Below are 11,556 nucleotides of genomic sequence, written 5' to 3' on the forward strand. Positions count from 1 at the left end.
TTTTTTTGGGGGGGGGCGAGACCCACCTTTTTGGGGGGGGGGGCGAGACCCACCTTTTTGGGGGGGGGGGGGGGCGAGACCCACCTTTTTGGGGGGGGGGGGGCGAGACCCACCTTTTTGGGGGGGGGGGGGGCGAGACCCACCTTTTTGGGGGGGGGCGAGACCCACCTTATGGGGGGGGGGGGGCGAGACCCACCTTTTGGGGGGGGGGGGCGAGACCCACCTTTGGGGGGGGGGGGGGCGAGACCCACCTTTTGGGGGGGGGGGGGCGAGACCCACCTTTGGGGGGGGGGGGGCGAGACCCACCTTTGGGGGGGGGGGCGAGACCCACCTTTGGGGGGGGGGGCGAGACCCACCTTTTTTTGGGGGGGGGGGGCGAGACCCACCTTTTTTGGGAGGGGGCGACACCCACCTTTTTTGGGAGGGGGGGCGACACCCACCTTTTTTGGGAGGGGGGCGACACCCACCTTTTTTGGGAGGGGGGCGACACCCACCTTTTTTGGGAGGGGGCGACACCCACCTTTTTTGGGAGGGGGCGACACCCACCTTTTTTGGGAGGGGGCGACACCCACCTTTTTTGGGAGGGGGCGACACCCACCTTTTTTGGGAGGGGGGCGACACCCACCTTTTTTGGGAGGGGGCGACACCCACCTTTTTTGGGGGGGGCGACACCCACCTTTTGGAGGGGGCGACACCCACCTTTTTCCGTGCGCATGTGAGAGAAGGATTTTTCAGCATTAAAGATGCTCAAAGAAGGAAACATGGTTGAACTGGGTAGTGGCCATGCAAGAGTTGCATTAAAGTTACTGATAACATTATGTCAATCTCCCAAGGGCAAAAATTAAGGACTACCAAAGGTATTAAAACTAGTCTTTCAACATCACATTAATTCTCAACAGGCTGGAGCAGTTCTGCAATGCAACTCCCAATTGTAGCAGCATAAGATGCTTTGGTAACAGGAATTAAAACCTGTGCCTTGAAACTTCAATGCAGCTCTTGCATGGCCACTGCCCAGGTCAGCTATATTTCCTTCTTTGAGCATCTTTAATGCTGAAAAAATCCTTCACACCCACACAGAGAATGTCAATTATGAGGTAAATCATGAAAATAATTTCCACAAATTGGTGGGCCAGTAACCAGAGGGCATAAAATTAAGGTCATCACCAAAATGACTACAGAAAGTGGTTAGCAGTTTCATTATTGCATAAGAATGTGGTAGAAACAGAGTCCATAATAATCTTTCAAAGGATCTTAAATATTTGAAAGAGAAAAAAATTGAAGGTGCTTGGGGAAAGGGCAGGGAGATTGAGAATTGCTGGGCAGGTCCTCCTATTATCAAGCAACAGATTATTTAGTATTATAATATTGCTGTTTGTGGGAGCTTACTGTGCGAAAATTGGTTGCCACATTTCCTACTTTCCAATAGTGACGACAGTTCAAAAGTACTTCAGCCAGTACTTTTGGATGTCCTGGAAGATGCTATATAAATGCAATTGTTCGTTCCTTTCTCCTTCGATGCTGTAATGTTCTCTGAAAGGAAAACAGCTTGTATTTATATAGCACCTTTAAAGTAGTAAAATATCCAAAAGTGCTTCAACGTAGCATTATCAAACTTAAGGTGACTGAGCTACATCAGGCAATCTTTGGGCAGATGGTCTAAGAGCTGAGTTTAAAGAGTATCTTGGAGGAGGAAAGAGAGAAAGATAGGATTAGGGACAGCATTCCAGAGTTTAGGGCCTTGACCGCTGAAGGCGCTACCATCAATGGTGGATAGATTAAAATGGGATGCTCACGAAGCCAGTCTTTTGAACTGACCCACAATTCTAACTGTCATAAGGACAAATGTGTACTTTTGCATTTTATTTATTCTTTTTCACAATCTTTTATGCTTTGGAATTCTGGTTACAGTCAGTCTGCAAGTTGCCATTTTGTGGACAACTGCAAGTAACAATATGATCCTCTATGCCAAGGTGAAGTCCCATTCACCCATGCTCACTGACTTACACTGACCCCCAGTCTGGCAATGCCTCAATTTTAAAATTTACACCTTTATTTTCAAAATTCCTAACGGTCTCACCTCTTCCCTATTTCTCAACCTCCTCCAGACCTGGAACCAGAGTTCTGCACTCCTCCAATATTAGTTGATTTAAACCACTATCATTGGCGGCCATTCCTTCAGCTGCCTAGGCCCCAAACTATGGAATTCCCACCCTAAAAACTCTTCTTCTTCAAGATGCTCCTTAAAACTTATCACTTTGATCAAGTTTTGGTCACCTGTCTTAACATTTCATGTGGCTCAAAGTCAACATTTGTTTGAAAATGCTCCCGTAAAGCACCTTGAGATATTTAACTATTTAAATTTAAATCATAATGAATATTGTGGTGACCTAAGTGGGAGCTTATTTCCTAACCTAACAATATTGATGCCTCCACAAGATACTGTTCTATGGGCATTAACTGTCTGATGGTGCCTTGTGCAAATCTGATGGGCTGTAATCAGTATATTCAACAGAAAGGATAAGAGGAAGAGTTGGAAAAATCACAGCCAAGCCCAATCTGCTCCACATCTAACACGCATGTCCAACAGCAGCTGCTGCTTTAGAACACCTGGCTAACTTACACACACCAGCTTAATCAAAAGAGTGAGCTGCTTCCAGGTATGCGTCAACTCTTTAAACCAGACTTTAAAAATCCATGATATATACCCCTGCACACACTTTGTTACATTCTCAAAAAGCACCACCAGTTACTTTAAAATATTACACTTGGATTGCATTACAGGGTAGGTCCCAACAAGATTGTGCAAAGTCCAACTATGTATACGGAATATAATACCCAAACTGTACTACAACATCCCCCTGCTCCAGAGAACAGAGTTTTTGGGAATCAAAACAGCAATCCAACACATACAATAACTGATATTTTCATCAGACAAGTAAAGCTTTCCCTCAATATGAAAGCAGCATCGAGTCCATACTAATATACTGCTGTAGGGCTAAAACAGTGTAAAATGTGAGCAATGTAGGTGGTACACAGAGGCAGCCCTTTATGTGCATCATTCCCAAGTATTATTCCATGTCTTTCAATCTAAAACAATCATCCCCAATCCAGATTCCTCTGAAATAACACCAGACGTTATCAAAAATGCATTCCAGCAGGCTGTACAAGGCCGACCAGTACTGTTTGTGCTGTGCAAGGCTTTTCCTTATACAATTCTATGCAACTATGGAACTCCTTCCAACATCATGGAGTGAACTGTTGGGTTAAAGTTGACACTCCCAGTCATGATGTCACGTAAGAAAAGTTCCGAACTAAAATCAAGCCACTCCACCTTAAAAACCAGCAATCTTGTTATTTCAAAGCCAGTTAGCTCATTCAGGGAGCTCAGCTTCCTTCTTTATCCAAATGTATCTTTTCTCATCATTAACACCGTCTCCAAAAGTCTTTGCTTCTCAAAATGTCAGAACCTCTTGCAGGCTCCTGCTTTAATCACATCATTGAGCACACACCTTTGTTGTTTATGTTGACACAGCTTGGGTGTGTTGGCTCGGGCCAACGCTATTCATTTGTGCCAGCTGCGGAAGGGACTGCCACTCACAATCGACCTCTACAGTCACAACAGACGATGTTTAATCCAGAAGTGACAAACACCCCGGACGCTGTCCATCGTCTCCCAAGACGGACAGATGCCACTGAATCGACAGCAAACAGGCCATTCGGCCCAACCATTCTAAGGTAGTGTTTATGGCCTACAGGAGTCTCCTTCCACTTTACTTCAGCTCAAACTATCAGCATATCCCCCTTGTCCTCACTTATCACCCCACCAGCCTCCGCATTCAAAGGATCATCCTCCGCCAACTCCAGCATGATGCCACCACCAAACATCTTCCCTTCACCACCCGCCCCCCGTCAGCATTCCGTAGGGATCGTTCCCTCCGGGACACCCTGGTCCACTCCTCCATCACCCCCTACTCCTCAGCCCCCACCTATGGCACCTCCCCATGCCCACGCAAAAGATGTAACACCTGCTCCTTCACTTCCTCTCTCCTCACCGTCCAAGGGCCCAAACACTCCTTTCAAGTGAAACAGCATTTCACTTGCATTTCCCCCAACTTAGTCTACTGCATTCGTTGCTCCCAATGCGGTCTCCTCTACATTGGAGAGACCAAACATAAACTGGGCGACCGCTTTGCAGAACACCTGCGGTCTGTCCGCAAGAATGACCCAAACCTCCCTGTCGCTTGCCATTTTAACACTCCAACCTGCTCTCTTGTCCACATGTCTGTCCTTGGCTTGCTGCATTGTTCCAGTGAAGCTCAATGCAAACTGGAGGAACAACACCTCTTCTTCCGACTAGGCACTTTACAGCCTTCCGGACTGAATATTGAATTCAACACCTATAGGTCTTGAACTCCCTCCTCCATCCCCACCCCATTTCTGTTTCTTCCCCCTTCCTTTTGTTTTTTCCAATAAATTATATAGATTTTTTTTCCCACCTATTTCCATTATTTTTAAATATTTTTAAATCTTTTATGCTCCCCCACCCCCACTAGAGCTATACCTTGAGTGCCCTACCATCCATTCTTAATTAGCACATTCGTTTAGATAATATCACAAACTTCAACACCTATGTGTTCTTTTGTCTGTGACATCTTTTGATGATCTGCTTCTATCACTGCTTGCTTGTCCCTACAACCACACCACCCCCTCCACTTCTCTTCCCCCCCCACACCCCGCCCCCCCCACACACACACACACACACCTTAAACCAGCTTTTATTTCACCCCTTTCCTTGGATTCACCTAGTTCTGTTGAAGGGTCATGAGGACTCGAAACGTCAACTCTTTTCTTCTCCGCCGATGCTGCCAGACCTGCTGAGTTTTTCCAGGTAATTCTGTTTTTGTTTAGCATACCCTTCTGTTCTTTTCTCCCTCATTTTTTATCTGGCTTCGCCTTAAATGCATCTATGCTATTCACTTCAACCATTCCTAATATTAGCAAGTTCCACATTCCACACTAAAGAGTTCTTATTGGATTTATCAGCGACCATCTTATAATTGACCCTATCAAACCCCTTCATAATTTTAAAGACCTTTATTAGGTCACACCTCAGTCTTCTCTGAAAAGTGCACCGGACTCTTTCTTCAGTCTTTCCTGAATACAACTGCAATGCATTCTTACATTCTCTTGTATAACAAGATACAAATAAATGTTGGTCATCTAACAGGTAATTCCTCTCCCCTTTAGCTTCTAACCTTTCTTTTTGGATAGACACATCAACCCTTCTCGGAACCTACTTCCCTAAGCCAATATCTATAGCCTTGCTGCTAAATATGATAAAATATTCATCACCTGCCTTGACCCCTTACCTAGGTTTCTCAACAAAAGTAGGTAATGTGCCATTAATTCAGTAGCTATCACAAGGTACACAACGCTTTACAGCCACCTCCCAGGAGGTAAAGGTTTCTCTTAAAAAGCACAGCTCAGCAAACTGCTTGGATTTTGGCCCCAAATCATCAATTTAATTAGGTTTACAGGTTAATATTCTACAAAACAAACACAGATATTGGCAACATATTTTAACCTTTGCTAAGAAGTGCACCAATACAAAAGATCATCAGTTTCAAAGTTTGTTCCAAGGGAGGAAAAGTAATTTTACGCTGACAAAAAGTTACAGAACGTACTCCTGGTAATTCAAAGGTTTGCATCCACTAAATATATGAATTATCCAACAGTTCGCATTTTGCAATACAAATAATATTGGTACTACATATGCACAAAAATTTTGTAATAATCTAGTCTTAACTTTAGTTGCATTATTTAAATTACCTGATAATTCAATTTTTTTTAAGCAAAGAGTTAAATGGCATCACACCTCTGGTGAAACATAGACCGAGTGCATCAGAAGTTTTGGATTGTGGCTTAGATAGTGGTAAAAGTTCAATTACAACCTAGATTATAAGACTATTGAAACCATGTCATTTATTTTCTTTAAACAAAAACCTGATGTGATCAATCCAGGTGAGTAGACTGGTTATTTAATTCATGTTTATCAGCAGAGAGGGATTAAGCAGCAAGAAAATTGTTGAGTTCAGGGCATTAGATTCACCGCCAAGTCTACACATGCAGCCATCTGATCTGGCACTGACAAGCTCTAGCCTGCATTCCAAACTCGGAATTCGAGGAAAAGGGAGGTCACATTTCAACCAAGTTAAACCTTCATTTGTCAGAACAGACCTGTATACTCTTCATAATTTCAAACTGAAACTGGACCTCCCATTTCGCACTAAAACTGGTGCTGACTTCTCAGAAGCCCACATTTCAGCAAAGGCCAGTGATCCCTGAAATAAAAACACAAAATTCTGGAAAAACTCAGCAGGTCTGGCAGCATCTGTGGAGAGAGAGACAGAGTTAAATGTTGAAACAAAAACAGAAAATGCTGGAAAAACTCAACAAGTCAAACAGCGCCTGTGGAGAGAAAAACAAAGTTAACGTTTCAAGTCCACATGACTTTTCTTCAGAGCTGAAGGATCATACAGACTCGAAACGTTAACTCATGTTTTTCACTCCACAGATGCTGTTTGACTTGTCGAGTTTTCCCAGCATTTTCTGTTTTTGTTTCGGATTTCCAGCATGCACAATATTTTGCTTTTATCTTAAGAGTTAATGTTGAGTCCAGTAAGACTCTTCTTTGGAATGTTCTGAAGTTATATTGGATTCGAAACATTAACTCTGTTTCTCTCTCCCACAGATACTGTCAGACCTGCTGAGTTTCTCCAGCACTGTTTTTATTTCAGACCTCCAGCTTCTGCAGCATTTTGCTTTTATTTCATGATGCCTGATCCTGCTTTCTCATTGCTAAAAGCAGCAGAGAGAAAATGCAACCACCACTTGTTCACACCTTTGATCCCCTTACACTCAGCACGTTTCAAAATCTTAGGGCCAATGTACAACACAAACTAAATAACACTGAGCAGGTCAGGCAACACTTGTGGAAAAAATGGAAGACAGTTAATATTTCAATCTATAATCTTTCGTCAGAAGAGATTCAGGTGAAGAGTTTGAAACCTAAAAAGTTAACTCTTTCCCCCACCCCCAACAGATGCTGCAAGACCTGCTAGGCATTTCCAGTATTCTTGTCTTTGTTTCAGATTTCCAACATCCATTTTATTTACAATTTCTGTACTAGTTGTGTCTGCATCAGTTGGAGCACAAGTGTTTGTTACATCCAAATTTTAGTATCTTTTTCTTCTACATTTAGCAAATAACAGTAGAGACACACAGTCAAGTATTATACTACTGTTATAAAAGCAAAAAACTGCAGATGCTGGAAATCCAAAACAAAAACAAAAATACCTGGAAAAACTCAGCAGCATCTGTGGAGAGGAGCACAGTTAACGTTTCGAGTCTTTATGACTCTTCAACAGAACTAAGGAAATATATATTTCACCCCTTTTCTATTTTTCCTTAGTTCTGTTGAAGAGTCATGCGGACTCGAAACATTAACTGTGCTCCTCTCCACAGATGCTGCCAGACCTGCTGAGTTTTTCCAGGTATTTTTGTTTTACACTACTGTTATGTGGAAGCACAGACTTACAGCAGTCTTGAGCCTTGTTGATTCCTGCCAAAAGTGTTTTAATGTGTTACCTTTCTCTGTCTTGTACTAAAAACAAACCTCTCTCAACAACCCCCCCCCCCCCCCCCCCCCCCCCCCCCCCCCGCCCCCGCCAGTCCAGGGCTGATGAGCGTCTGCTAATGTAAATACTCAAGTGGTTGAAAATCAGTACAGTTCTGCCACCCCAGCAGCATCAGGACCAGTATGAGAGAAGCTGTCCATAACAAAAGTTTTTTCTTTCTAAAGGGTGATTTGTGCAATAATCTGTGAGCTAGCCTGATATGCTCTTGTTTGTCAAAAGGCAAGTGCTAACCTTGCCAATCCAGCTTCTCACAATCAGAAACATGTGCATCATCACAACAGGACGCCAGTGGTGCTGCTCATAGGGAGGCTGCACTAGCAGTTAATCTTGGGTCAGGGCTGGAAGGTGGAATAAAGCCTGTGGTCGAGTTACTCGCATGCTAATGCTAAGCAATGATATGCTGTAGTAATGGCCCTTACACATGCCAAATATCGGGCACATTGACCAGAAACTGAACTAGCCATATAAATACTGTGGCTACAAGGGCAAGTCAGAGGCTAGAAATCCTGCAGCAAGTAACTCACCTCCTGACTCCCCAAACCCTATCCACCATCTACAAAGCACAGGTCAGGAGTGTGATGGAATACTCTCCACTTGCCTAGATGACTGCAATTCCAACAACACTCAAGAGGCTTGACACCATCCAGGTCAAAGCTGCCCACTTGATTGGTACCTCATTCACAAACATTCACTCCCTCCACTATCAACGCACAATGGCAGCAGTGTGTACCATCTACAAGAAACACTACTGAAACTCACCAAGGCTCCTTGGACAGCATCTTCCAAACCCACGGCCGCTACCATCTAGAAGGACAAGGGCAGCAGGTAAATGGGAACATCACCACCTGCAAGTTCCCCTCCAAGCCACACACCGCCCTGGCTTGGAAATATATCGCCATTTCTTCACTGGTCGCTGGGTCAAAATCCTGGAACTCCCTCCTCTCGGGGTATACCTACAGCACAGGACTGCAGTGGTTCAAGGTGACAGCTCACCACCACCTTCTCAAGGGCAATTAGGGATGAGCAATAAATGCTGGCCCAGCCAGCAACGCCCACATCCCATGAGTGAATAAAAAAATGAAGGCGAAGACCTCCCGCTCCAGAAGAGAACAAGTTTCAAGCTTGGAGATAGCAGGAAAAAGGGACCTGGCACAAAGATGACTGTGATTGATGGATGGCAATCATCTAAACCCCACTCACTTCTACCTCAACAGCCTTGACTGGAGTGGCAGTACGAACAAAGTTGAATATCAGTGCACAGTCTCCACCGTCCTTCTGTGACACCCTTGCTTAAATGTAAAAAGCACTCAATGACACACAATCTGATGATGCTGGTGAGCAAGTTAATCTTGTCAAGGTAGCTATTTTGGAGATGCATAATCATTTTGGAAATTTATAAATCGCTCAAGATCAGGAAGTTAAATTTGACAAAACCATGAGGGAATCCCTGTATTGTTGTCCATAAGTTTGAAGAGGTTAATGCTCGACATTAACCTCAATAAGATTACAGCGTGGCAACTTCTAATTTTCATTCAATAAGTAACAAGAAGAATTCTCTGGCAGCTAACTGTGCAGCTAGAGCAGAATCATGCTACAGTTAGATCACATTCGCTGGATAACCACCAACTTGTTTGTCCAATTCTCAGAAGCCAGAATGACCAATGCACAAAGCCAAACAAGATGTTTAGATAATCATTAGAGGCACGGAAACTTTTCACTGCGCTAAATGGCCCATAAAGGAAAAACTCAACTGCTCACGCCACAACTGCACTCTTTGAAACACTGGAGTTCCACAGACAGCATACACATTTTTGAATAAAGTAGATAAAGGTTCACTCCAGCTTATAATTAAACACTGGACAGTGACTGAAACTGACAAACTGTTCACTGCAGAAGTTTACCAAACAATTGCCAGTAGTTCTATATTCCTAAGGATTAAAAGCATTAAAGATTTCATCAGCAACCAGACTGTTCACAGTGTTAGTGGTGATTGAGAGACCAATTTCATATTATTATTACAACTTTTTAAGATAATCTGGTAAGATAAATTTTCGCTTGCCGCCATTGTACACTCTTAATAGATGCAAAGTGGGGTTTATGAAAACGAAAATAGCTGCCACTTGGCACTATTGCCCAATTCAAACAATAGATTAAAAGGGAACATTGTTCATGGAACACGGACAATATTCCTACAAAAACCAACTTTAATTTTCATTTTTTTTTTACAATATCAAGTAGGATTTTGTCTTCAACACACAGACTTCCACTGACTAGTCACAGCAGCACACAAGACCTGAAAAATATAGCTTCAATGGGAGGTGTAGCCACAAGCCCCCTTAACTGGAATTCCAAAACAAATTAAACACAAACAACAAAATAAAAACTGCATTACAACTGTAAACATCACCAACTGCAATGCAGTTTTGTGGCCTTGAATAGATGCTGATATCCTTTATCGTAGTCAGTGACATGACCTGAACTATGGCCTGTGGTGTCTGCAAATTGTCTTCGAATTTGAAGAGTCTAGACTATAAACAGACTCTGATCCCCATGAAGCTCATATTAGCTTGGACCAGCGGACCACACCAGGTTACATCATCACAACAGGAACAAGGAAAAGCATTTTGATTCAATTAGCAGCTGACAATTCCAGGCTGAATTGACTAGGGTTGAGATTATTATGTAGAACATGCAACACAGAAATAGGTCATTCAACTCCAGCCAGTCCATGCTGGCTTTCATGCTCTACCTCAGCTTCTTCACATCCACATGATGATGTTAAATGATACATCTGGTATAAATACAGATTATATGTTGGGAGTTGTGGGGTGCTAAAAATGCAGGTCCCTGAAAAGTGGTTCTAGTCGAGCTGATGATAACCCACAAGATTAGCTAAAGCCAGTGGTTGGTAACACAAGTCTGCTGAATAGTTTATTCTTTGTGTGTAAACATTGACAGCAATGAAGGTATCACAGGTCCCAGACCAGTCTTGCTGTCACCTTAATAAACAAATATGGGATTTTACTGTGCTTAAAATGGCTGTCATGTTTCCTTACAACAGTGACAACACTTTAAAAGTTATTGATTGGTTGTAAAGTGCTTAAGAATGTCCTAAGGTGTTACATAAATGTAAGTTGTTTCTGTCTACCTATATCTCTAGCAATATCCCAAAGACTGAAGCAACAGAAATGTCTTGCCATCTGATGTTGTTGGGTGTGGTGGTACCAGTGATTCTAATTGTCTGAAATTAACATGAATAAATTGACACGCAACAGTCAGTCCCTTGGCAATTGTAACATACAAGTTAGGCTGAGTGGGTGGTTGAATTTTCCAATAGTGGTTTGCAGTCTAAACAAGTGGAAACACTCACGTCACATGTAAAGTATCCCTGATGTAGAAACTAAAATGAAAAGTAATGTTAAACAGAGAGGCTCCTGTCAGTCTGTAATTGCATCTGTATTTAACTTTGCTAACAAATATGTGCTCACTTGTTCAGGAAAAAAAGTGGCTTATTAACAGAGAAAAGTTCATGAAACTAAGCAAGGGAGTGGCGGGTGGGCGAAAGAGCGGGGGGGGCGGGCGAGGGCAAAAGGGCAGGGGAAGAGCGGGGGGGGGGGGTGGGGGTGGGCGGAAGAGCGGGGGGCAGGGGCGAAAGGGCCGGGGGGAGGGAGGGGGCGAAAGGGCCGGGGGGAAGGGCCGGGGTGGGGTGGGGTGGGGGGGGTGGGGGGGGGGGCGAAAGGGCAGGGGAACAGCGGGAGGGGGGGGGCAAAGAGCAGGCGGGTGGGGGGAAGAGCGGGGATTGCAGATAGTGGCTAACCTCCGCCATTAAATGAGATCGTGGCTAAATAGATTGTGGCCT

This window comes from Carcharodon carcharias, chromosome 28, assembly GCF_017639515.1.
Source record: "Carcharodon carcharias isolate sCarCar2 chromosome 28, sCarCar2.pri, whole genome shotgun sequence".
NCBI lineage: Eukaryota > Metazoa > Chordata > Chondrichthyes > Lamniformes > Lamnidae > Carcharodon > Carcharodon carcharias.